At 41.3% G+C, this 27174-nt stretch overlaps 1 protein-coding gene and 1 pseudogene across 7 annotated transcripts in view; one reads left to right on the top strand and one right to left on the bottom strand.

Annotated features, from left to right (window-relative positions):
• PDE4D (phosphodiesterase 4D) overlaps nucleotides 1–27174 on the bottom strand; it is a 1423826-nt gene that overhangs the window by 1294871 nt on the left and 101781 nt on the right. The window lies entirely within an intron of this gene.
• On the top strand, nucleotides 8176–8799 carry LOC311608768 (large ribosomal subunit protein mL48-like; annotated as a pseudogene). The gene has a single exon. The product of its transcript is annotated as a large ribosomal subunit protein mL48-like (transcript).

The following is a 27174-nucleotide window of genomic DNA, read 5'->3' as shown; positions in this document are numbered from 1 at the left end:
ACTAAGGGCAACGGTGATGGATTCCTGTTATTTTAGGAGCGGAGCTGTCGTTAAGTCCACATCAGCATTTGAGGGTTACCCAAGAGCACATCTGGAAAATCTCAAGGATGGTCAGCGTCTTCAGCATCTTTTCATGACTGAATCCTGAAATGGTCACTACCCAGAGCCCCATTTGCTGCAGAAGAATGTGGATGGGAAAACAGGAGTGGGTGAGACCGTGGCTCTAAATTTTTAAATTCATTGTCTGCTGTATTAGAGTGTAAGTTCTTATCAAACAAACCCCAAGCACGTTTAATAACATAAATGTATTACGTTAACATCCCACTATAAAGCACATTACCTCATGGACCCAAGAATGAAGCCAATGTGGTATTAGTTGGTAGAAAATGGAATGGGGCTTAATGCACAAATTTCTTTATTTTATTATGTATGAGAGAAGCATCCAAAGAGGAACATTTGGGATACAGCCTTCTACAGTACTTCAGAAGAAAGCCAGTTTTTATAAGTACTGACACATTGTGATACTATTGTATAGAAAAAAGTGAAGCTTTAAACAGAGAAAAGGTATATAAACAACACCTACAATATGTGGCAAAAGTGCTAGGAAAGGGAGGACATGATAAATACAAACTCCAAGTAGTTCCCGGAAAGGACTGCCCAAAGAGAAAGCTCCCTTTTGTGCTGAGCAGTGAAGCTTGTTGGCTTAATTTGCTACTAGGCTTTAAATTATATGACATAACACCTTGAAATATGGTGATTTTCATAATACAAATGCAAAGAAAGGAAAGATGAGTGATGATAAAAAAACAAAAAAGGTACATTTGGAGAACTTCTTTCTTAAGGCTACTCAACTGGTAAGGCCTCAGAAAATGGCCCAGACATCCCTGGAGCAAATGCAGGCTCCCATGTCTTTCCGAAGATGGGGGAGGGAGCCTGCATCTTTCTCTCAGCAAGACAGACTCTGTACCTGATAACAGCATACAGTGAGTGGTGATCACGCAATATTGATCCTCGTTATTGTCAATCACAGCTCCTCACAGCATCTCACTCCACGCCTCATCTCAGGGATCTATAAGACCATGCTAGGAAAGGTAAGACAGAACTATTTCTTCGTCTGAATTGGCACTATTCAAGAAACTCCTCCTGTTGGTCCAGCCACATATAACAGTCTACCTTCTCCAGAGCACTGAAATTGTTTCCAGAACCTGTTTGCAGCATCCACCCCTGTATCCACTTACATTTCGCACACACGGATGCAGTCCGTGTTCATCTTTGCAACACCTGAATAAGCAACCCAGAGAGATTCCAGCTTCTTTCTTAGCCTTTAACAACACTTCAGAGTGACCCACAATAAAACCTCAACATCAGTACCCAAAAGTCAGGAAGAAAACACAAATTTCTAACTCCCGATCCGGGAGCAGAAGAGAGAAAAAGAAATCCAGCAACAACAATTTAAAAAACAAACAAACAACCCTTAACTTGGAACTCTGACAGCTGAAGAACACAGACTAATGACTTCAAGTGTCCTGACTCAGAGTGGACGATGACAGTAGCTACTGAGAATGATTATCTGTTTGTTGAAAAAAAATGCCTGAAAATAGCAATAATATGAGAACAATAATTCCATCCACAATGCTCATGGGCAGAGAACACTGAACTTTAACAGCAATATCTGAAAAACACCCTAGAGGCTGCATGACACTCTTGGGAAAAGTCTGACTTTAGGCAGCCAGAGATCTTATGCTGAACTATCAGCTCTACTGTCCTCCTCTTTGAGACCACGTTTCCTTTGATGATTGATGACGATGGCACGATGATGATGGTAGTGGTGATAATGATGGTGATGTGATGGTGGTGGTAGTGATGGTGATGATGGTAGTGGTGGAGGTGATGATGATGATATAATGATTATGATGATGATGATGATGATGATATGGTGGAGGTGATGATGGTTGTGGTGGAGGTGATGATGATGGCGGTGATGATGGTGACAGCAATAATTAGAGCTAACCATACTGGTCCCTAGATCCATCTGAGCTAACAGTTGTGTAAGAAGGCCTCCAAGGTTCCTGCCATACAAAAGATGTTCAATAATTGCTGGTTCTAAGTCTGGTCTCTGGGGTACCAACAGGCACAAAGAACAGCCTCACTTCTGCTTGCTGTGGGCCCAGCCTGTGTCCCTACACCCACCACATATTGGCAGTCCACAGGGGCACCACTGAGTTGACAGTTGTGCCTTGAAGCATTTCATTTCCTGCAGTGTGCAGACAGGCTTTCTGCGAAAAGATGGCATCATGTTTAGAGCAGTTGCCTGGCTTTGCCCCAAGTGATACCGTTAGTGGTTGTCCAGTAAAATGCATACAGGGTATTTGTGACCCAGGACAACTTCAAACAATACTGTGGATCAGTCCTAAAACCACCATGGTTATCCTGGACCACTATCATCTCCTTCCCCTGTGTCCTTCTAGTCAGACATATCATGACCATCCTGGATAAATGCTCCTCACTGTTCCAAAGATACACTCCCTTAAATTGTAGCTTTCCAAAGCTAACTAACCCAAGCATGTCCCAAGCCTTATTGCCAAACTTATCTGCCTGATGTCCCACTCACAAAATAAAGAATCTACCACTTAGTGGAGATCTAATCTAATCCTCTACATAAGCACTAGGGAAAATGGGGTCCTGAAGGCCAGGAGTGGCATACTATCTGCTGATGGAGCTGCGTCTAGAGCCCAGAAGCCCCAGATCCCAGACCAAAGCTGCCTCCACTTCACTGCCCTGAAAAGGAAACTTGGCCGCTAGATCGGAGCCTTGTAGCACAAAAGGCTAATGTCCTCCTTCCTAAAGTGATGCTTGCTTGTAAGAGGGGCCTTGAGCTGAAAAGAATGTATAATGCTTAATTTCTTTTTTTTTCCTTTTTATTTATTATACCTTATTCTCATTACACTCCAATTATCATCCTCTCATTCTTATCTTTCTGTTCCCACTCTCCCTCCCTCTTCTACTGACCACAGCCTATCAGGTCTCATCAGGATAGGCTGTATCCCATCCCTCCGTGTGTCTATAAGGCTGCCCTGCCAAGGGGCAGTGATCGAATCTTGGACCATCAAGGCCAGTGAATCTGGACCCAGGGGAGCCTGCATAAACTGATGCACTAACCAAGGCCAATGCGTGCAGAGAAACTAGACCCCCTGTTCAGATGTAGCAAAGGGGAAGACGGGGAACTGTCTCTAATCCTCTGTAATACTTAATTTCTAAACAGCAGCCAAGGCCAGTGAGAAGATATCTGAGGTTGAATGAGACTCTTTTGACTCCCCCCAATCTTCCCACCTATACTCCCAGAGAATGCTGTGCTGGCGATGCAAAACATGACTTCCATTCTTCCGGCCAGCCAGCAGTCGACTGGACAAATACTTGCTGAGGGGACAGTATGTACAAGGCACGGCTCTATCGGGAGTGGAAGTTCACCCCCTCTGCATGCCAGGTAGCATACGTAGCACTTTGCCCTATCTGACTAGGCCCCCCTTACCACAATCACATGAGGCAGATACCGTGTTCTCTCTTTTACAGATAGGAAAACTAGGCCTAAGCAAAGCCAAGCCAAGCACTGCCCTCTTGGAGTTAGCAAGGAGAGGAACCGGGATTTGGGCCCAGCCTGCTCACCTTCAGAGCTGGGCCTTTATGGCTGCTCCTCTCACTTGCCCTCCAGCAGGCCCACAGCTGGCTCTTGTCAGAGAATGTTGTAAAACTTGCACAAAGAAAGGCAAGCAAAACATTCAGAACAATGCTTGGCATATATTAAACAGTTTCTCTTTTTGTGGTTAAACAGGATATACCATTTTAATAAAGCCTTTGTTCGGTTTGGAAATCAGTGACTCTCTGGTTTGCAAATTATAGTAAATGCCAATATGCGTATATAAATGGCACAGAATTTCATCAAGGCCTAGCCACTTAAACTGTCTACGATTTTCTAAGTAGGAATAAAAGATAGAGATTTTCTTCTCCTTGCAGTCTAATCAAGCTATCTGGTTTTTGTTTTGTTTTGTTTCGTTTTTCTCTGTCTCTCTCCCCCTGTTCTTCCCTCCCTCCCTTCTCCATTTTATTCATTTATCTGGAGACAGAGTCCCATTCATTCCTCATTTAACTAGTACACAGTGTGTGGGTGGTGTTTAATAAAACCATGTTCGCTGCCTGACTAAGAAATCATCAGAGTGGAATGTTGGGAAAGCATCGTTTTCATTGGAACAATGAGTTTATTAACCTGAGTGCAATTAAAACTCAAATCTTCCTCCCAGGACCACAATACTCCACTTAAGCGAAGTTAAAGGCTCCCTGAGGCAAAGTCACTGAGGACAAAGAAGCCAGGGTTGCCAGAGCAGAGCTTACAACAGGACAGCCACGGTGACCAGGTGCTCATCCTAAGTAAACTCCTGACATGCAAAATAGCCACTGCCACATATGGCAAGTGGGCACCTGACATGATGCGTGTGGGTGAAGAGCCAGGCTCTCTGACCTCATTTTAACTGGTAGGAATAATCACACATGTGTTGGTGGCCGCCACAATAGGCAGCACAGTTCTAAACAGTGAGTCACAAGGTTAGAATAAGAACTTGAAAAAGCGATACCTAGGTTTGCCGGCAGACTCTTGACTCCCACGAAGCAGAGGCTCCTGCGAGATCCTAGGCCACGTTTCTCTGATAATTCCATTCCCTCCCTGTGTCTAACCTTTCCAGCTTGTATATGAATTAACCATAGAGGGCCAGAGAACGAAAAGAGGAAAGACATTATAAAACATGGAAAACCATTATGCTGGTTGGTGTTTTGTTTTGTTCTGTCAACTTGACGCATTGACATATTTGTAAAGAGGGAGTCATAATTGAGAGAACGCCTCCATAGACTGGTCCGAAAGCAAGCCTGTCAGGCATTGTCTCGATTAGTGTTTGCTATGGGAGAGCTCACTACTGGGGTGAGAGGGTGGGGGAGCACCATCCCTGGGCGCATGGTCCTCCATTGTGTAGGAAAGCTGGCTGAACAAGTCGTGGGAGCGAGCCTGTAAGCAGCATTCTTCCCGGGCTCTGTTTCAGTTCCTGCCTCCTGATTCCTGCCTCGAGTTTCTGCCCTCACTTCCGTTCATGATGAACTACAACTATAAGCTGAAATAAACTCCCCCCAAGACCCGACAAGTTGTTTTAGATCATGGTGTTTTACCACATCTACAGAAGTGATAAGCCGGCGGTCTTACAGAGGAAGGAATGGGGGCGGAGGTGAGCCCTCCCACCCTGGCTGCTGTAGTGATAGAACTCTGGAGACCATCTGACACGCAAACCTGACACGCAAACTCACAGCTCTTAGTGTTGATAAACTTTGTTCTTAACCTACTTCTCCCCATTCTCATAACCCTCCCCTGCTAGAGATAATGTGTAGCAGATGGCTTTCAGTTTGGGGAATTCTCAAAACCCCACAAGCTTAGAGCTTCTGGCCCTGTGAGAGGCCGTGAGGCTTCTGTTCGTACCCGGGACTCGTTAAGCCATCCCATGTGGTATTGACCTTGTATCTAATAAGAGAACCGAGAAAAACAACTTGCCGCTTAAACACCCTCAAATGCTACAGGATGGCCTGCTAGCTTATCATGGTCCGCACACCCACATACATGATTATATTTGCTGAGTTTCTGATTAGAAAATCCACTGCTAGGAATTTCTTTTAATTATTATATTTTAATTTCTAAAGCATTCTTACTAGCTAATGATTACCATTTCTAATTTTTTTTTAAAATCACAGATTATTGAAGTTAAGTGTCTTGATTAGGAACACAAAAGAAAAAGTTCTAGAAACAAGATTTAAAAGCAAGTTAGGCCTTAGCCTAGCATTTCCCACCTCAATCTGTCCCATTGTCACAGTACCCAGTGGCACTCGCTGAGGCTTCCTGCTCATCCCAACAAGCGAGCTTCTTCCATAAATTTTGGCTTTAACCTTAAAACTTTGGGGGACAAAAGTCGCATTTCCATTAACTGAAAAAGAATAATTGATATATGCCTTGCTAAATCAAAATAATAATAAAGTAATATTCATAACAAAAATAGTTGCTAAGTGCAGCCCTTTTAAATGCATGCAATTTCTATAGTGAGTTGGGGGTATTCTTTTTAAAACTTGCTTTGTTAGTTTCTTTTCTCCTTGTTGTAACAAAATGTCCGAGAAAAAGTAACTCGAAGGAGGAAAGATTGAGGGGCGTGGCCCTGGAATAGAGCCCATGACTGCAAGGAAGACATGGCAGTAGTCTTGACCTGCAGCTGCGTGGGCAGGAACTTGCTCACAGCTGGGTGAATCAGGAAGCAGAAATCAATGGTGGTGGCTTTTCTAACCCCTATTCTGCCTGAGCACCCAGCCCATGTATTATGTGTTTGGTTTCTTTCCTCAGTTTAGCCTCTCTGGAAGCATCCTCGTAGATATGCCCAGAGGTATGTCACACAAGTGATTCTGAATCTGGCCAAATTGACAATAATGATTAACAAGAATCTTGCATAAATATGTGGGATTTTTTATATTACTTATCTTATTTTTGAGATTATAATACAATTACATCATTTTCCCTTCCCCTTCCCCCTTCCCAACCTTCCTACATGCTCCTCATCGCTCTCTTTCAAATTCATGGCCTCTTTCTCTCATATTTGTTATATATATGATGGCTTGTTATTTCATAATGGCCTGAGTCTTTTGAATTTTTTTTCTAGAACTTTCTCTTTGTATTCTTGAACAAGACACTTAACCTCAATAATCTGTGATCAAAATAATAGAAATGATGCTTACTAGCTAGTGAGAGTACTTTAGGAATTAAAATATAGTAATTTTTAAAATTCCTAGTAATGGATTTTCTAATCAGAAACTCAACAAATATAACCATCTAAGTGGACACAGGTCAGGATTAAATAACAAACTATCCTATAGCATTTGAGTGTGTTTAAACAAGTCATTTCACACACACACACACACACACACACAGACACACATGTATATACACATATATATTTATGTATTACACATCCTATATGTTTTAGGAATATATTTTAAAATATAATAATATATTTACTTCAATAATATACAATCCTAAATATGACCTTCTCAGTCTGTACAATATTACACATATGCCTGTTTCCAGGGCTGATAACTTAGTATCAGGTTCCCAATTTTTGTGTTCTTCTCTGAGGAAGACTATTTCTCCTGCTGTTAGCATTCCTTAATTTCCTATAGTTTTTTTTTAATAGGGTTAAGGCCTCATGGTCTTTCCTCCCCCTAGTTTGGCATGTCTATTGTTTTTAAAAGTAAAAGAAAATAGAAGAGCCTGAGGTAATTATATCTGTTATCTCAACTCCTACCATTATTTTTCTTTATATCTCAAATAAAAATCCCCAGGACACTATTTATAACAGACACAGCTCTGCTCTGTTTGAGATGACACATCCTCAGTGATTAATGGGAGGTGTCCAGGGTTTATAGTACTGTCTGACCCGATGGCAAATTGATATATATTCTCCAGCAAATTCCATTTGAGGTCATGATTTTCCTACAAACATGCTGCAATACAACTACCATATTTCTGAATTCTCAGCAAAATTTATGATTATACTTCAGGATATATTATTGTGTAGGTGCTTAATGTAAAACTACCAAAATAACAACATTATGATTTCCTGTCTTCATTTTATCCTGGTTGCTTAATACTCTGTTTTCTATTAGCAGCCTTTTAAATGAAGATTAATTTCATTTTCTATCAGCTGTGTTAATAAAAAGTATTGTTGAGAAAATAGGACTATATGGTACAATTAGCTAATACCCATTCCTTCTATTTCTTATAAACACATTGAAATAAATGGCAGTATAAATGAGATTGGGGATTTCAATCTGCTTCCTAGAGGCTGGTTGGAAAAGCATTATAAACTCAGCACAATTAGCCTTCGGTGCTCTAAGAGCCAAGAGCAGTGGGCTCAGTGAAATGCCAAGTAGATTTAGGAACAAGATGTAGGATGAGGAATTTAAAAGGCCAAAAGTAAAAGGGGTCATCCAAATGGGCTGTAAAAAGCCTATGTTTGAACACCTTTCCAGCCTGCTTTCAGAAGCCCAGGGGTTGTGGCTACTGGGACGTGTCCTTGTTTTCCTCAGAAGCCACAGTAGGCAAGAATGAGCAGGGCCCTGGGAAAGATGCTGGGCCTGTGGATCAATACTGCTTCTAAGCAAGGCTTTTCTTCCTAAGATTCAGAACTCTGGGAGGGAACCCCATTTGTTCTGCAGGTGGTATCCTGAGGACCAGTCAACACTACAAGACAAAGCCGAGTCATGGCAACAGAAGGTACAGACTCTTGATCAAATTCCACAGCCTAAAAAGAAGAAAGCCAAAGTCTGAGTGAGAGCCATTAATCTGGGCACAGATTATGAATATAGGGCTTTAAATATCTACCTGACTGCTTATGACATGACTCTAGAAGAAAGTCATGTCCGGTATGTCCGCCGCCTCTGCAACTGGCTCTCCATCAAAATTGAGGAAAGTTATAAGATGCCCACTAAAACCACAGAAGTACGTGGCTACCAGATCAAAGCAACAAAATGTACCTAGACTCAGTCCTTACCACCCATGAGTAAGTAAGCACTCTGAGTGCTACGTTTTCATAGATTTTCTTAGAAATACTCCAAAGCATTCTTGCAGAAGGAGTCAGGTTGTCAGCGAGGGAGCACAGCAAAGAAGACTTAAAGGGAAGGTTCAAAGCTCCACCGGAAGTGGAAGAACTCTTGACCAAGTTGAACTAAACTCTGCAAGCCCTCTCATGTAACTATGGATCTCAGAGAAGTTCTTCCTGCATGATCAGAGCTAAGGAGGAGACTGACTGTTCGCACTGGGAATGCCTCCTGGATCTGTGACATGCTGGGCTTGCCTACCTTAACAAAATCTAGAGTATTCTCCAACTAATAAATATCTGCTGTCAGTGCGGTGTGGGGAGGGGAGGAGTCTATGTTTAGAAAAGCTCTGAGGAGTAGCCATGTGGAGAAAAAAGCTTGCTGTCATACCTCAGAGTACCTCTCCGTGGTTTATTACGGCTGCAAAGGGTTTGAAAGACTGCTGGCCAGGTCAGCTCCTGAACACATTAGAATGGAGGGAGGAAAGTTCCCTCAGGAGATCAAAGAACTCCAATTTGGTCAGAAAGTCATAATGATCGCAGCAAAGTCGCAATGGATGAAACCTGGTTGCCCAGCAGATTCAAAGCTCATCTCATTTCCAAGGAAGGAGGATCGAACAGTCCCCGCCAATTGCTTCTTTCACTCTAGTAGAAACTCAAAATATATCCCCAAGTTTCTTAGATGTTCCTTCTATGCACAAGTACAACACTCTTCCCACCAAGAGCAAGCTTTCCCCCTTGAATCCTGGTGAACACTGTGTTCACTTACAACCAGGAGGACAGAAGGCGGAAGACCACACGGTTTCAAAGGCTAGACATGAAAGGCGATGCAGCTTCCATCTTCTCTGTTGGAATACAAATGCGGGAAGCCCTGAGCTCCACATACATCGTGACAAGTAAGCTGGGAAGAAGCCAAGCCTCCTGGAGAAGTCACATGATGACATCTGGTCACCTCACATGTAAGCAAGAGCCTCCAGCTGACCCCAGCCTTTGCACCAAGTCTCTTCTGCTCTGCTGGTGCCCACAGCTGGAGCAACCACAGCCCATTCCCCGCAGAGCCCTCACTGACCTCTTGACCCATATCCTCCTGTGTAGCTATAACAAAATGATTGGCCTCTGCTGCTAAGCTGTCTGGTAATTTGTTGCACAGCAGTAGTTTCTGGAACAATCCTATTACGGAATTGCCACCTCTGATCTTTCTCCTGGAGATTCTAATCCTACAATAAGAACTTTTCCCTTGTGTGTTCTTATGCAAGGTCTCTTATGCAAATGAAAATCCTGCATATCTCATGGCTGACAGACGCTCCTCAACTCATAACGTCACCCTTCCGGAAATCAAATATGTGTCTGCATCATGTCAATCAAACAACCTTCCCAGTTCTGCCTCCCCTGGAACGTCTTCTGGGTTTCATCACAGAATACATAATGGCCTACAATTTTCTCTCACCAACTCCCTATTCTCACTAATAACAACTGATAGGTACCTACCAAACAGCTAAATATCAGTTTAAAAGAGAGAAATATAAACCATCAGGTCTATTCCTGAAATATTTCTTATCCTGTCTAGTAAGTACAGCTACACCATTTTCTACCACCTACCAGAAAAAAAAAAAAACTGGGAAAGATACATTCTCACCAATTGCGTGATACACATAAGAAATACACTCAGCATCTTATCCCCATGCTTCTACAAGGTATGTCCATTCCGTGCACATTCTGGTAAGTCAGCGGCAGTAATAAAAGTGATTCTTTATATCTGAAATAAGATAATCCTCAATCACCTTTTCATACATTCAACAGCCATGTATTGATCTCTTCATGTGCCAGCTCAGAGGATATAATCAGGAATACCACAGATATAGTCCTGCCCTCGGGAAGCTTATATTCCATTGCAGTAGATATACAATGAGTGTATGGGCATTTTTTAAAATGATTCACGCAGAAGAGGAAATAAAGAATATGATGCAATGTGAAAGTGACTACAACAGGGAGGGCTACTTTGGCTGGGTAGCAGCCGACTTGAGATCACAGCATTGAAGGTAGGCGCTAAAGACAAGAGGCACACTGGGAAGATACCAAGAGCCAGGTTTCAGGATGAAAGAAACTCGCAAAACCCTAAAGAGGAAATCAGTTTATTTTCCAGGAACAAAAAGCCTGTGTGGCTAGAGAGGCAAAGATGGAGAGGGAGAAGCAAGAAGACAGCACGGAGAGCTTATGTGCATTTATAATACCAAACTTACAATGCTCGAAAAGTTACAAGATGTCTTCATTATCATTGTGGCAGAAACTATATGCTTTCCAATGTAAAACAAGCAGTAACAAGTAAAAACTATCCATGCTAGTAGTGACATGATACTAAGCACCATTGTACTAAAGACTGCCAACTTCAGTTAAATATATATATGCGTGTGTGTTCTATTTCTGCTTTTTGAGTACAAAACAACCTTAGTCCAGAGAGAGGACAGGGTTTATAATATGATGCTCAAAATAGAGCCTATGCAGGCCTTGCTAATGCATCGTCCTCAGGAAGAATCTTTAAACCCACTTTCACATCCTCTCACCTATGGGAAGAGCTTGGTCCCAACAGTTCTCCCTTGATCAGGAGAGACATGTCACCGAATAAGGAAGTTTCTAATAAGGAGACCATTACCTCATCCAAGCCGGGGACTATGAGTGTGGTAGAAAGGGAAATGAGCAGGGCAGTGCGATAGGTGTCTTAACACGTATTTTGTGCACAGAGAGGAGTTAGAGGCATGAGAGAACGCTGCCTGTGTTCTTATTTAGGAGTCTAGAAAGATGTACCCTCTTGGGGTGGCCCCTATCAACGGTATTCAAGGAGAACCTCGAAGTGTTGTTTCTCTGGTTAGCTCTTTATTCCCTATAGCAATCACTATGATAGAGCCGAAAGTCAGAAGGATTGTGGGTAAATTCAAAAGTAACTACAACAAGAGCCAGTCTATCATCCTGGTGAGGAACAAGAAAGTCTCGTAGCAGAGGGTGGGTAGTGAGAGTCAGCTTCACATCTCTTCCTGAAATGGGGCCCGGATTTAGCAACGTCTGGGACACACTGAGAATGCTTACACCATTTGTTTCCAAAAGAGCCAGGGAAACTGTCTGGACCCCATCAATCCCAAAGACACCCGCTTCCATGTGATACCAGTTGGAACCTCAGTCAAGAACAGAAGTAGGCCGGGCACTCCTGGAGAGCAAGTGGGTCCAGCAGGAAGCATGCGTAATAGGTGCAGACTCTTTTGTCTCACCGAGAGACTGATTAGGCCTCCCTTCCCTCTCCTTGTATACCCAGCTGCTATCTCAGAGAGGAGCTATTAAAAATGGCTGGGACACTGAATAATCTGGAAGCCTGTGAACTTTTCCTAGAGATGAGGCCCTATCTAAAAATCAGCATGTCAGAGCCAGGTTTAAAGCTTTGTTTATTTTTATCTTATGTGCATGTATTAGTGCCTGAATATGTGAATATATGTACCATATGTGCGCCTCGTGCCTGAAGAGGCCAGAAGAGAATGTATGGTCCCCTAGCACTGGTACTCTAAAGCTGCTTTGTTTGAGTGCTAGGACCCCCAACCCAGGTCCAATACAAGAGCATCAAATGCTCTTAACCATGGAAACATCTCTCCAGGCCCCACATCAAGATTTGAGGCAACTGGGATATTTGTTTTGTTTTGTTTTGTTTTGCTTTGTTTCGTTTTTTTCTCCTTCTAACCAGCAGAAGTTTGCTCAGTAGAAAACTCCTGAAAACAGTTAAAAATCACTCTCATGCCAGCTGCATGGCATGAGACTGAAATTTGTGACGTGGTACAAGTCTTTACAGACAGCATCTCACTTAGTCCTCAGCCACATGGGGCAGGCACTAAGACTCTTCCCACTTTACAAGGATGGAGGAGGGTCTCGGGTTAAAGAGCCTGCCAGAGCTCACGAATCAACTGACTGACAGGGCCTCAAAAGTTTGCTTGTCTGAGCATTGCAGATTTTGCCCTTATGATCTTGGCAATATTGCCCACTAGCGATATTGTGAAATGACCTTCCTCCCAGCTCATGCTTATTTTTAAATACTCATGAGGTACATGCCATAAGGAAAATATTTTCTTCCTGCTTTGCCATAGTCATCTGAAGTGAGTAAGATCCTTCCCACTTCACATGCAAGAACCCTCAGCTCAGAAATCTAGATAACTTACCACCAATCCATTTTTGCAGCTAACAAATGGGACAGCTGACATTTGAACCCAAGCCAGTGGACCAAAAGGAATAAAATGTGAACTTGTAACAAATCCCAGGATACAGGAGAGTTGAAGACCTCCGAAAAGTCAAAACCTCCCTAGTCACGATGCTAAAGCTGTAATAAAACTCTTACTGGTTTAACCTTTATGGTTCATGAGGAAGAACTACAATTCTCCAAAGAGTTCCTTTCTCATCCATCATGGTGCTCTCTATGAAAATAGTCACAACTAGTTAAACACAAAAAAAGGTGGCTTAACGGGCTAGTTTTAGTAGAAAGCTAAGTTACTTACAGACTAAAACTGTCCTGGACCTTCAAGTTTATTGTTAACAGGGTTATAGGAAATAATCAGAAGAAACCCAGACATATCACAAGAGAGAATAACATACAATTGTAATTGTACGTTAGAAAATAATTGTACTTATTTTCTAAAGCCAAATGACCATTATGTAAAAAAGAAATCAATAAGGATGTTCACTTCACATCAAAATAAAGGAATTTCAAATTTAATTATATTTCTGAATATTTAAGTCAAATTCAGGCTGTTAAACTCTGAAAGAGAAAAGTGATACTTAAAGATTGGCTCTAAATCAGAAAATTAAAAATCAGGTTTACATGAAGGAAATTAGCTCTAAAACCAGATATACAGCTTCCCCCACTCATGATTTCACATAGATTTTTCTCAGCCTTGCTACATAAAAATCTGAATTTTAATCTGTTTTTTCTTTTGTCACCACTGATGCAACCAAAGGTGGCAGTTAAATATGTGTGACACTGTCCATATTTATTTCTTCCCTCTCTGAAGATTCCCCACAGTGAACCATGTTTTTAAAGGGATTCGTAGCACAAACCCATTAACTTGATGGAACAGTAAAAGTCTTAGAGCAGCAAATGTTTTTAATCACAGTGAAGTTGCTGCTGGTTTTGCTTGTGTTATCTCTGCATCCTTTACATCTTCTTTATGAACAGCCAGATCAACAACTCCATTATACCTGTCCTCAGATCCTCTCAGGGAAAGTGACCTCACCACTGTTTTCGTCTCACCAGTATGTCAGCTACGACACCCAAAGTTATGGAAAAATAGATGTGGAGTATTTCTTTTCACCTTATAACTCTCCACACTCCATCACTGAAGGAATTCAGGATATATACTAGAAGCAGGAACTGAAGTGGAAGCTACGGAGTGAAGAGAGCTTACAGGATAGCTCTGATTAGCTTGATCAGTTTGCTTTCTTTTACCTGCTCAGCCTGCTTTCTAATACCGTCCAACTCCAACTCTCTAGGGGTGCCGCTACACCCAGTGAGCTTGACCCTCCCACATCAATCATTAATAAAATGTCAAAATTAAAATTAAAAATAAAACATGCCCCCAAAGACTTGCCTACTGGCCACCTTTAGGATTAAGGTCCCGTTTTCCCAGATATGCCTAGGTTTGTGTCAAGCTGACAAAAAACAACCACTATACCTTCCAGTGCTGGGAAGTACTCAACTTAACAGCACACCTACATCCCACTTTGTTGTACCTTGCTTTTGTCTTTCCTTTGCATTTCTGAATCACACCCTAAGAAAACCGATTTATACTGTTCCCAAGAAGAAAGAAGTTTTATCCCTAAATTATCCTGGTTATTTTATGCCAAGTTAAACCCCACATGTTTTCAATGTATAACTCAGGACTCTGTTACAGTTCTGAGCAAAGAAAACAGCATATCCTTTCACTAGTGACCACAGGCAGGTCTTCAAGGACACACTAGATCATTTAAAGAACAATTTGCTGCTTAAAAGTATGTGTCTCACAGATAGGAGTGGATGCGGAGACCCACAGCCAGACATTGCACTGGAGAGAGTCTAAATTGGAGGCTTCCTTCAGGTCCCTCTCCCTCCGAGCTTGGGGAATCCCGCAGCAAAGGAGACAGAAAGATTGGAGGAGTCAGAGGTGATGGAGGACACCAGGAGAAACACATACACTGAATCAAATAAGCAAAGTGCATATGGACTCAGAGAGACTGAAGTGGTAATCACTGGGTCTGCGGGGCTCTGCACCAGATGGCTATTAGCTTGGTTATTTTGTGGGACTCCTAATTGTGGTAGCCAGTCTATCTTTAACTTGTTTGCCTGCTCTTAGGATTCTTTTCTTTCTGTTGGGTTACCTTGTCAAGCTTTGTTGTGAGGGCTTTTGCCTAGTCTTATTGTATTTTGTTTTGTTTTACAAAAAAAAAAGTATGGGCCTATAATCCCAGCACTCGGGGAAGCAGAGGCAGGAGGATCTTTGTGAGTTCAAGGCCAGCCTGGTCTACAAAGCGAGTCCAGGACAGCCAAGGATACACAGAGAAACTGTCTCAAAAAAGAAAGAAACAAACAAGCAAAGAAACAAAGAAAGAAAGAAACAAGGAAAGAAAGAAAGAACAAACAAAACCAAAAATACTATGCAACCCATACTCCACAGCTAGCATGTATTTGTTAATTTCACAAAGTCTATAGCATTATTTAAAATAACTCTTACAACAAATCCTCTAGGGGTGTTTGCTTTAGTAATTTTTGCAGATGAATAGAATAAATTAAAAGAGTATCTTCATTACTTAGTTAACTGGATTCATGGTTTCAGAGGGCTGGGGTAGCTGATGGTGGAGCAAGTGCATGGCAGAAGGAACAGCCAAGAGGAAAACACAGAGGGCACAAGCAAGAGGAAGACACAGAGGGCACACGCAGGAGGAAGACACAGAGGGCACACGCAGGAGGAAGACACAGAGGGCACACGCAGGAGGAAGACACAGAGGGCACAAGCAGGAGGAAGACACAGAGGGCACAAGCAGGAGGAAGACACAGAGGGCACACGCAGGAGGAAGACACAGAGGGCACACGCAGGAGGAAGACACAGAGGGCACACGCAGGAGGAAGACACAGAGGGCACACGCAGGAGGAAGACACAGAGAGCACACGCAGGAGGAAGACACAGAGGGCACACGCAGGAGGAAGACACAGAGGGCACAAGCAGGAAGAAGACATAGACGGCACTTTGAGAATGGCAGGAATCTTTTGAGAATTCAGAGCCCGTCCCCAACGACACGCATCATCCACTAAGGCCACACCCAATCCTTCCCAAATATTACTACCCACTGGGGACTAAGTATTGAAACATATGAGACTAAGGGGACCATCCTCACTCAAATCAACACATTCTATTCCTTGTGCACCCCCGCCCCCACCGGCTCATGACCATATCACAATGCAACGTATATTCATTGCAACGTCAAAATTCCCCGTAGTCTTTCACAGTCTCAGCACTGTTTTAAACTCCAAACTCCAACGTGTCTTCTAAGGCTTAAGTCTGTCCCTAAACTACAACCCCTGAAGATCCAAAAGGAAATTGCCCACTTCTTGCATGCAGCGGTACAAAATAACACTCTACCATTCCGTAAGGGAGGAACGGGAGCTTAGTGAGGAAATGCCAGACTAAGGCAAGCCTGAGAACCATCAGCGCAGGCATTGAATCCATGTGTGATGTGAGGGAGCTCACATGGTTCCACTCCTCCAGCTTTGCTCCCTGCTTCTGTCTCTTGGGCTAGTTCCACTTCCTGTCTTCAGCTCTCTCTGGCCCTTGCCCCACAGCTCTGGCACACCTAACGTCTTAGGGTCGCCACTATAATCCCGACTTCGCTTTCACAGCATCACTAAATGGCGTCGGGACCTCTATGCACACACTTGACTTCATCCATCCCCCTTAACCTCGGAGGAAGCATCTACAGCTCCTTTACTCATCGAACCTTCATGACTGCAAACCAGAGCCCTGTGATGACACTGTAATGTTGGGTTGCCAGCTTGGGGTGAACCATGTCCCCTTGAGTCATACTTGCAACAGCTTTGATTTTTTTTTATTGTTGTTGTTGTTGTTGTTAGAGGCAGAAATTGCTTAGGTCTTTCCTTTTACACATTGTAGGATTATCTGGGTCAGGTCTTGTCCTTTATCCCATTGGGTAAGTCCTCACCTTGATCTTTTCTCTTTCAGGATACGACTTGATCCCAGTGCTAAATATTCTGATCTTTTTTTCTTTAACTCCTCAAGATGTACATTTTGAATTTCCTGATGGCCCCCTGTGCTCCTTTTTAGTGTAGACTCACAGGAGAGTGATGACTAATAACCATGTGACAGAGTCAATATTAGTCAGCCTCGTCTGGTTTTACTTTTAAGAATGACATAATTATCTCACATCCCAGAGTTCCACATGTGGTCTACTTGGATAATTCATTTAACTGAGTCACCTCACGTGTGCAGTCTCCTTCTTTGCCTCATCAGTTGATCTCACAAACACCCAATTCCTATGCTACCATGAGCTTCCTTTCACACTGGGACATGCTTTTGGTATGATCCTCCAGATTGCTGTAGCCCTAGTTCATCACACCACTCACCCAAACACCATCAAGAATTTCAGAGAGCAATATGTAATAATACTTCATTGGAGCCACAGGCAAGAAAAGCTAGGGCATCCATTCAATTTCATTTAATCTACCTTTCAGCAATCTGGGAGGTGAAGCATCTTTTGCATCCATATTGCTCTGTGTTTTGAATTGGTCCCAAAGGTACTAAGATTTAATGAGCTCCCAGAGCCCTTCAAATTCTGAAGATAGGATCATTGCTTTGAAACAAAATGGAGAAAAGAAATAGAAGGCAGGAAAGCCACACAGGATCAGGCATGCAGTCGTGCACAGTTGGGAAAAGGACACAGCTGATTCTGGTTATTTCTTCCACCAGTATAAACCCACATGCTGTAAGAGACAAAGGGAATAATCTGTTCTTACAAGCTTGCAGTGCCACAGATTTGGGAGCAGTCTGTTTAAAAGAAAATGTGTGTGAGAGGAAGTCCGAAGAACTTCAATTTGATACAAGTATCATTAAGCCTTAATTGAATTGCTTCTGTTCTGCATTAGATTCCAAAGCAACAAATTATGTTAATTTATCATTTCAGAAGACTAAAATCCTCCCAGCCAGTCATAAGAATCCTCAAACTCATAGAAAATGTCTAGATAGTTTAGTGGTTTTATTGAAATTATCATTTGATTCATTATCTTGTTTTACAGAATCTCAGACAAAATAGACTGTGTTCTATGTCTTACAATAAACTGATATTATATACTATATACCATTGTTCTATCCAGTGTAGCTATTGATGGGCGAACTATCCCCCCTTGGAAGCTACTCAGAAGCGACCATGTGTCCTTCAACCCTGTGCTGACAGTCCTTTCATACTTCTTAGAATCTATGCTTACTCTAAACAAAGAAGCACTCCAAGACAAATTCTATACACTGGACATTCCCTATATTTGGTCTCCACGTCTCTAAGCAATCTTGCCTGCCGTATTGTCAACAAATTACTTTTATAGTCACTAAGTAGTTAGAGTGTATTCAACTTTCTCCATCCAGATGGGAAAGGTAATCATAAACAAAATTTTATTCTATTGAGTATGTTTGTGTGTCAGAAAGCCTTATCAAAATTTTTAATCTTAACTAAGTTTTTTTCTTCTTTGTGTGTGTATGCATGGGATGTACATGTGTGTATATGTTTACATGTAAAAGGATTATATGGGGGAGGGTACAGGTACATGTGAGGTTGATACTGGAAACCTTGCTTCATTATTTTCTTACTTCTTGCTCTATGAGGGAGACTCTCCCAATCAAACCCAGAGCTCACGAATGAAGCTAGTCTCCCTAGCAGCTTGGTATAAGGATCCACTGTCTCTGCCTTTTGAGGCCAGATGTACATGTGAACTCCCACATCCACTCAGCATTTACTTGAGCTCTTGGGGTCTTAACTCCATTTTTCTTCTTTGCACCAAAAAAAAAAAAATGCTTTAGTCACAGAGAAATCTCCTTGGCCCCAACCTTCAGTATTTTTGATGACATAATTAATATATGTTTCCTACCCAGTGATTAAGCTGCTTAAAACTTGGTCCAATTCCTCCTTTGGCTAAAATTCCATAAAAAGGACAATAATAGGGAAACAGACTATGGACCACTGTAACCCACGCCCATTATGGAAGCTCTCCCTTGTTTACTTCAAGGGAGCATCTAGAAATAAAAGAAGAAGGTCAAAGGTCAAAGGCTGGAACACACTTCTAAGCATACTCGCAAAACTGTCACCCAATAGTGGGGGCAGCTACAGCAAGCCAATCCAAACTACTTGCTAAGCTTTCTATTGTAAATCCTATAAATACTACTAACAGAGAGAGTACAAGATGATGTGGTACCTCTTTTTGAAAAGCTAGTTTTAATGTCACTACCATAATTTTAGCCGGGACTTATCCAATGTGACACACATCCCTCAATATTCCCACTGAAAACAGACAGATCTCTGCATCCAGGGTGCCGGTATCTCTGTAGCACACATAGTACAAATCCTCCTTTGGCTAAAATTCCATAAAAAAGGACATAAAATTTGCATCCTTCGCTGTCAGACCCACACTGATCTTATTCAACCTGCACGTGGCCATACGCAGGGGGCAAGGAGAGATATTTTGGAGTGTAGACTATGAAGTATAAATCCTCTCTGGAAAGCTGTTACCAAAATTTATTTTCATTAGTTAGCTTGTTAAATACTTTTCGTCGGCATAGTTAATAATGTGCTTCACTGTGACATTTTCATGCTTATGTGTCATTGTACTTTGCTCTTACTTGTGTCTCTGCTGCCCATCACCCCTCTTACCCCGCCTTGCTGATCATCTCCCACTCCTTGCCTCTCCTACTTCCGTGTCATATTCACTTCCTCTCTTATTCCCCTCCTCCCTCTATCTTTAGACATCTTCTTCCCCATCATAGTCGCTTTCCTGCTTTCACGTGTGCTCTTTCTCTCTCTTCTCTCTCTTTTTTCTGTGTGTTGTAAATTTAAATCTATAGACTGCATATCATAAAGAAAATGTGATATTTGTTTTTCTGACTCTGTCTTTTGTCAACATGATTCCTTTCAGCACTGGCCCGGTGGCTGCTTTACATCATATCTCAGTGTTGAGACCATCAGATATAGAGAATGATGAAGGACTGATAAGTTTTTGTCATGTTTAAGTAGGTAAGGTATAAACTTAATTCTGGGGGTGGGGAACCAAAGTTAATATTTTTTTTTTAAAAAAGAAATACTTCTTACTAAAAACTCGTAATTCACTTTCTATCCCATGGAAAAGAGACAAGAACCTGAAAAAAATCAGAGGTCTCTAAATTACCTAATGACAACTTTATGTTCCAGGAAGTAGAAAAGCGCCATTAAAGTTAGTATCTCTGCAGAATGGAGGTGCTTCAAGATGTTCAGTGACTGCCCACACAGCAGACAGGCTTAGACTCTCAAATTCAGAACAACAAATGAGGTAAGGAAAAATAATAAGAAATGGAAAAACAAACTAGAAAGCTCAAAGGACATGAGTCCGTGGAGAATTACCAAAGGCAGATGATGCATTTGAAAGACGTGATCAAGGTCAGGTTGAGGAGCAGGCTGGCATATGCTTTACTCATATTGTCAGTGCACAAAAGAATAAGATCTTTGAAGTATCACTGAGACAGAAATAATATAGCACTTTCACAATTATCATCAGCTACAATACTGGGCAAGTGAATCACAGCATCGGTAATAATAATAAAATAAAACAAAATTATTATTATTATTATTATTATTATTATTATTCCAATTTGTATAAATCATAGTTGGTTTCTTTAATGGGAAGATACTGATTGTGAATAAACATAAGAATTATTTTTTGGATGTTTTAAAAACTTATGTTTATGTCACTTGTATGTGGGTGCCGACAGTGGCAAGAAGAGGACCTCAGGTCCCTGGAGCTAAAGTTATAGGTGGTGCTAAAAACTAAACCTGGGTATCTAAAAGAGTGTTTTAGAATGACTGCTTTAAAAGCTAATTTTTTTTTTAGCTCTACTGTGGAAAATGTAGACCCAACAAAAGTAGACACATCAAAATGTCACTGTCCCTCCCAATCATTTGTAAGAGGACCACAGCCACTGTGGCGAGAAATTTGGCAACAGTTAAGCAACAGATGCACATGTTTTTTGAAGCAGCAGTTGCATTGTTATGAGTTTAGCCTGACTTATACCAAATGGTATGGGCAAAGAGGTTCATAGGCCATTATTTATAATAGCAAAGTGTATGATCATTGTGATTTGAATACAAAAGGTTTCCATGGCCTCAAGAATTTAAAAATTTGACTTCTAGCTGTGGAGCTATTTTGGAAGGTTCTAGAGCAATGGTTCTCAACCTTCCTAATGCTATGGCCTTTTGATACAGTTCTATATGCTGTGGTGACCCCCAAACATAAATTTATTTTTGTTACTATTCCAGAGCTAATTTTGCCACTGTTAGGAATCCTAATACAAGTATCTGTGCTTTCTGATGGTCTTATGCAACCCCTGGGAAAGGATTGTTTAAGCCCTAGAAAAGGTTGAGAACCATTGCTATGGTCCTAATCCTTTAGGAGATAAAGTCTTGCTAGAAGAGGCAGATCACAAAGGGCAGGCTTTGAGATGCTATAACTGGGTCCCACTTCCTGCTCACTCTCTAATTCCTGGCTGTAGACACTTGGCTCCTCCCAGCTTGTCTCCTTAGCCACATGGATGCTATCCTTTAAACTTTAAATCAAGAGGAGCCCTTCCTCCTGTAGGCTGATTCTCTGCGATATCTGGTCATAGCAACAAGGAAAGAAACCAAATAACACAAACATAGAACAATGAGATGAATTACAGGGATCTCAAACAATTGAACACCATAGTACCCACAAGTGAGGAAACTGTTTTTATTCCAATGTGTATAGACTCCAAAATATACAATTAAGGAGGAAACATTTCTTACAATTAATAGGTAAGTATGCTTATATACTTCATTTGCTTTCTGACCTTGTGAAAAAAAAAAGATTTGATAGGCAGATAGTCCCTAGGTTAGAATTGTTTGCCTTATAACTTTTTGATTTATGATGATATGAAAGCAATATATAGTCAGTATTAAAAGACTCCAAATTTAGAGTCTGACCTTTTCTGGACAAGGGATATGCAGTATGGTTCTCTTTTTCCAGCTCTGGGCAGCTGCAGTGTGACATAGCTCCCAAGCAACATGATCACAGGGTGTGTGGACTATGTTGCCCAATGTTTTGATTGGTGGGTTTTGGTTAATTTTATTTAATACAGGTATCCAATAAACCATGTGATCTATTTAGCTCTTTGTCATAAAATAAGCTCTATGCTTGACAATTTTGCCCAGCTATAGGCTAATAAAAGTGTTCTGATCATAGCTGAGCTAGGGAAAAGTGGCTAGAGACACAGCTCAATGGGAGAATGAATACACAAAGCCCTGGTTCAATTCCCAGAAGCCCACCCGCACTCTCACCCACCCACCCACATACATGCACTATCTGAGGCTAGAGAGAGGGCTCAGAAGAGAGCGGGATGAGCAGTCAAGAGGCATGAGCATCAGAGTCTGGATCCCAGCACTTATGTAACAAGACAGGAATCCTACAAAGTGCCTGTAACTACCAGTCCAAGGGATCCCACTGCCTCTTCTGGCCTTCATGCACCTGTACAGGCACATGTTTACACACACACACACACACACACACACACACACAGAGAGAGAGAGAGAGAGAGAGAGAGAGAGAGAGAGAGAGAGAGAGAGAGAGAGAGAGAATTTTTTTTAAGAGAGGCTAGACTAAACTATGATGTTTGGTGGACTACATTCATTGCATTAAATGTATTTTTTACTTACAATATCTTCATTTTAACTGTGAATTTATCAGTCCATACCCCTATTATAAATGTATAAACATTTAATGTAAAATATATAATGAAGAATACAAAAAAATCTTTCACCTGTAAGGAGAATTATGCTACTAGGTAAGAAGATTTTTAATTAGATAGTTCTCTACAGAACTTGGATTTTTGTTGGTGTATTACTCCCTGATCAATAATTAAGTAGAGTTATAAAAAGATCTCAATAGGCACCATTCATTCTAAGGTAGAAACATCATCACTCAGGCGGGTGCGAGGTTCTCCACTACCCTGAGACTGAAGTTGAGGCAGCAGAGAAGGCGGTAACCCGGACATGGTGATACACAGCTGAGGCAGTAGTTCCAATAGGCAAAGGCTGCCAAGAAGTAGGGTGCTGAGTGTGAGCCAATGCAGAAGCGACACACATAACGCTGGGGAACCTCCACATCAAATGGCAGAGCTCACTGATGGCAGGTAATTGGGCACCCCGCACTGTTTAGACGTTGTCTCCTTGAAGTGGAAGAGCAAGGACCAAAGATGAAGAAGAAGAAGGCGACAAGTGGACAGCCAACTGTGCTCAGGGCCACCATAGTGATGTAGAGCTGGACTAGGGCCCCATTGGTCCAGTGTCAGTGGGACCTGGTACATCTTGTCAGACCCAAGATAAGGACGATGAGGTGGTTCAAGGACAGTGTCAGAAACAAACAGAAAGGATATGGGTCCACTTCTTGGTAGAGTGCCTGGCTTCAATTTTTCATGTGTGACCTTGAACAAGTCACCTAACTATCCTGGGCTCAAAGCGATAGGCTAGTAATTGGCAAAGGTAGGGTTCAAAACAAGTCTATGAGGCTCCAAGGCTCCCCCAGACTCCATCCAAATCACCTAGAGGGGTCCTGAGCAGAAGGCCCCAAGCACTGGTGGTTTAGGGGGCTGGACCCCGTAGCCAGGGGTGTGGAACCGGGAGCCCCCTCCCAGTCCGGGGGCTAGTGGAAAGGGTTTTTAGCTATATATTTTTAGGATAAGGTCCTGTGGGACCTACTAGATGAAAAACGTTATGGAATTAGGATACCAGGCACAGTAAAGGCCAGGTAGGACTAGAAGAATAGTTCAGGAGCACACGCCTATAAGAATTGGAAGTCTCATTGATAAATACCGCATTACCACGCTTGCCTTGTAATCCATTTGAGTCACAGAAAGTTGGGTGCCTCCCTACAGGACAGGACAGGACTCTAAAACCCTTCCAACCCCTGTTGACAGTGTTGAATACTGCCAAGGTGAGCAGACTTGGGTAGCCGAACCTTAGATATCCGAAAGGCTTACATCAACCAAGCATAAAATCAAACTTAAGCATGATCATGTCAATAACTGACCAATATACTGTGATAAAGAATCAGTAGGATTGTCACAGAATCCAGAGACTGTACAGTCAACTATCCAAACTGTCCAGTATTCATTCAAATATTACCAACACAGAAACAGGAAAATGTGACATACTCATAAGCAAAAAAAAAAAACCTTAAAGTACCTATTATTCATAATACATGTATATATAGGTAGTCTTTAAGATAATAAAGAAGATATGCTCAATTAATTGAACTATTTTTTATTTTTTAGAATAAATAGAAAGTGAGTCTAAGCAGAAAAAAAGGACAAAAAACAATTTCTAGAACTAAAAAACAAGTAGAATGAAAATTTTAGTGTACAAACTTTGATAGCTGGTTGGAGATGGTAAGAGAAAATAAGACAGAATCCAAAACTGATGCACAGAAACTTTTTAGTCTCGAAAACAAAGATGAAAGAAAATTCAAATGACCAAAATCTCAAAATTAGGTAATACAGTTGGGGTGTAGTGATGATAGATAAGTAGATAGAGAGATAGATAGATAGATAGATAGATAGATAGATAGATAGATAGATAGATGATAGATAGATAGATGATAGATAGATAGATAGATAGATAGATAGATTGATGATAGATAGATAGATAGATAGATAGATGATAGATAGATAGATAGATAGATAGATAGATAGATAGATAATAGATAGATAGATAGATGATAGATAGATAGATAGATAGATAGATAGATAGATGATAGATAGATAGATGATAGATAGATAGATAGATAGATAGATAATAGATAGATGATAGATAGATAGATAGATAGATAGATAGATAGATAGATGATAGATAGGTAGATGTATACATATATATGTATGAGAGAGAGAGACTTCATAAGAGAAATACACACACACACACACACACACACACACACACACACATACACACACATATTTGAAAGGAATGGAGCAGGTAGGATAATATTAAACAATTTTCACGTACATGTAACTAAATTCCTAACAGGAAAACAGAATTAAAACAGGCTATATAGAATATATAAAGGAATAATGCCTAGTAGTTTCTATAAATAACCAAAAAAAAATCCAAGAAGCTTAGTAAGTGTAAGAAAAGTGTTATGAAGAGACCCATTCCTAGGCACAGGCGCACAATAGGCAAAGTGCAGAAACCCGCTGATAAAATATGAGGTGTATCTAGTGAAGAAGTGTGCTCTGCACCGGAAAACAGGGGTAAGAATTGCCAAGGGTTATCAGAAACAGTAGGATGCAATAACATCACTATATCACCGAAAAGAAAAAAATACAACCTATTACACCATAGCTCTCTGCCCAGCACTCATACCCTTCCAAATCAAGAAGAAGCTAGCCAAACATTCTGATAAACAAGAGCCGAGTAATTCCTTGCAGACTGGCAGACTTACACAGGGGGGAAAAAGGCTCAAGCAAATGGTACTGGATAGAAATTCAGGTTTATACCAAAGAATAACTATCACTGGGGATGTTGAATATATCGGTAGGCATAAATGAGTATGCTTTCTTTCTGTTTATAATTTCTTTAAATGTTTACTGTTTAAAGAAAAAAATAATAACACTGTAACCTTAGTGAATAACACTGCCACGGAAATAATGTCCCATAAATAGCCTCTAGTTTATATTCAATCAACAACTGTAGAAAATGAATAAATGGCAAAGAAGAAAATGATTGGCCTAAAGTATGAGGGGGGGGAAGCAGAATTTATAAACAAGCAGACTTGGGCTCAACGTCCTTGGTATTGATAAGTGGGATTCCCAAGTGTCATGACCCCAGTGAAGATACATTCAGGCTACCCAGGGCTCTTCCGGGGTTTATGGCTATTGTCTCAGCGTCAGTCCAAGTGGTCCTCCAATCCACTCTCAAAAACACAAGGCAATGAGTTGCTCTCCAGCTATAAGGTTTCATAGAACAAAGATAGTCCTCCTCTTTATTGGCATGATCAGTAGTCTTCATTTGAGAGATGACTTTTAAAGGTCACATTTTATATGACAAATAGGACGCTAGAGAAGAAAAGGATGAGGCTTAGGGGTAAAACAAGTTCTTTGGTTTAGAGAAAACATGATATATTAATTTATAAATAATGGTGAAAGTTGGCACTACAGGATATTTTATAAGGTATTTTTTCATATTTTCATATATGATATGATATGATATGATATGATGGGTGAAAATGGACACAGAAAGAGGTGACCTAAATTAACCTAATGTTCAATTAGATGAGACACAATTTTGTTTTACTTGCACAGGAACATCTGTAATCCATATGCTCTGCAAGCAGAATTTTTCAAGGAAGAGAAAAAAAAAACATGTCAAAGTGCCCATTTAACGAAGTATTCAGCAGCTAAGTCAGATTGTTATCAATATATAATTACCGTGCTACATCTGTTGAGCATTTACTATGCACTAGATACTTGCTGGATGTCTTACATTATTCATTGGATCCTTATGATAATCTGTAACAGTGGCATTATCATCTTACTGAATAGATGCAAAAGGTAGCATACCCAGTTGTCCTCATAGTCACTGACGGAAGAATCTAAAGCCACTCTTGCATCTCCCTAGTTCCAGCCATTTCTTGACCCTGCCCCCAGGTCTCAGTGCAGCAGCAATGATCCTAAATATTCTGAAAGCAGTCGACATAGAAGAAAAGAGTTGTCCTGCATCCCTAGTTGAGGAAGGTGGGTGTTTCTGTCAAATGGAGGGACATTGCTCCTGGAAGGGAACCGGTAAGAGGAAAAGCTGGATAAAGGCAATTAGATGATGAATAACTACTTGCAGAAAAATAATGAGCTGCTTGTAGAGTGCTTACCTAGCACACACAAAGCCCTAGGTTATCCAAAGCACCTCACAAAGCAGGCAAGGTAGTTTACTTGTAAACTAAGAACCCAGGGGGTACAGGGAGGAACATCAGAAACTCAGGGCTAAGGCCAGTAAGATGGCTCAGAGAATAAAGGTGTTTGCCACCTTGGTGACAAGTCTGATGACTAGCAGCTGGTTCCTGGGATGCACATGGCTTGAGGGAAGAACTGACTCTCATAGATTGTGCTCTGATCTTCTCATGCATGCCATGGCAAACTCACACACACACAGACACACTATAAGTAAATAAAAGCAATTTTTAAAAACCTAAAGAAAAAAG

This window comes from Acomys minous (genome assembly GCF_964271855.1).
Source record: "Acomys minous genome assembly, chromosome: 11".
NCBI classification, from domain to species: Eukaryota; Metazoa; Chordata; class Mammalia; order Rodentia; family Muridae; genus Acomys; species Acomys minous.
The sequence above is the reverse complement of the archived record's forward strand: the minus strand, read 5'-3'. Positions and strand labels throughout refer to the sequence as shown.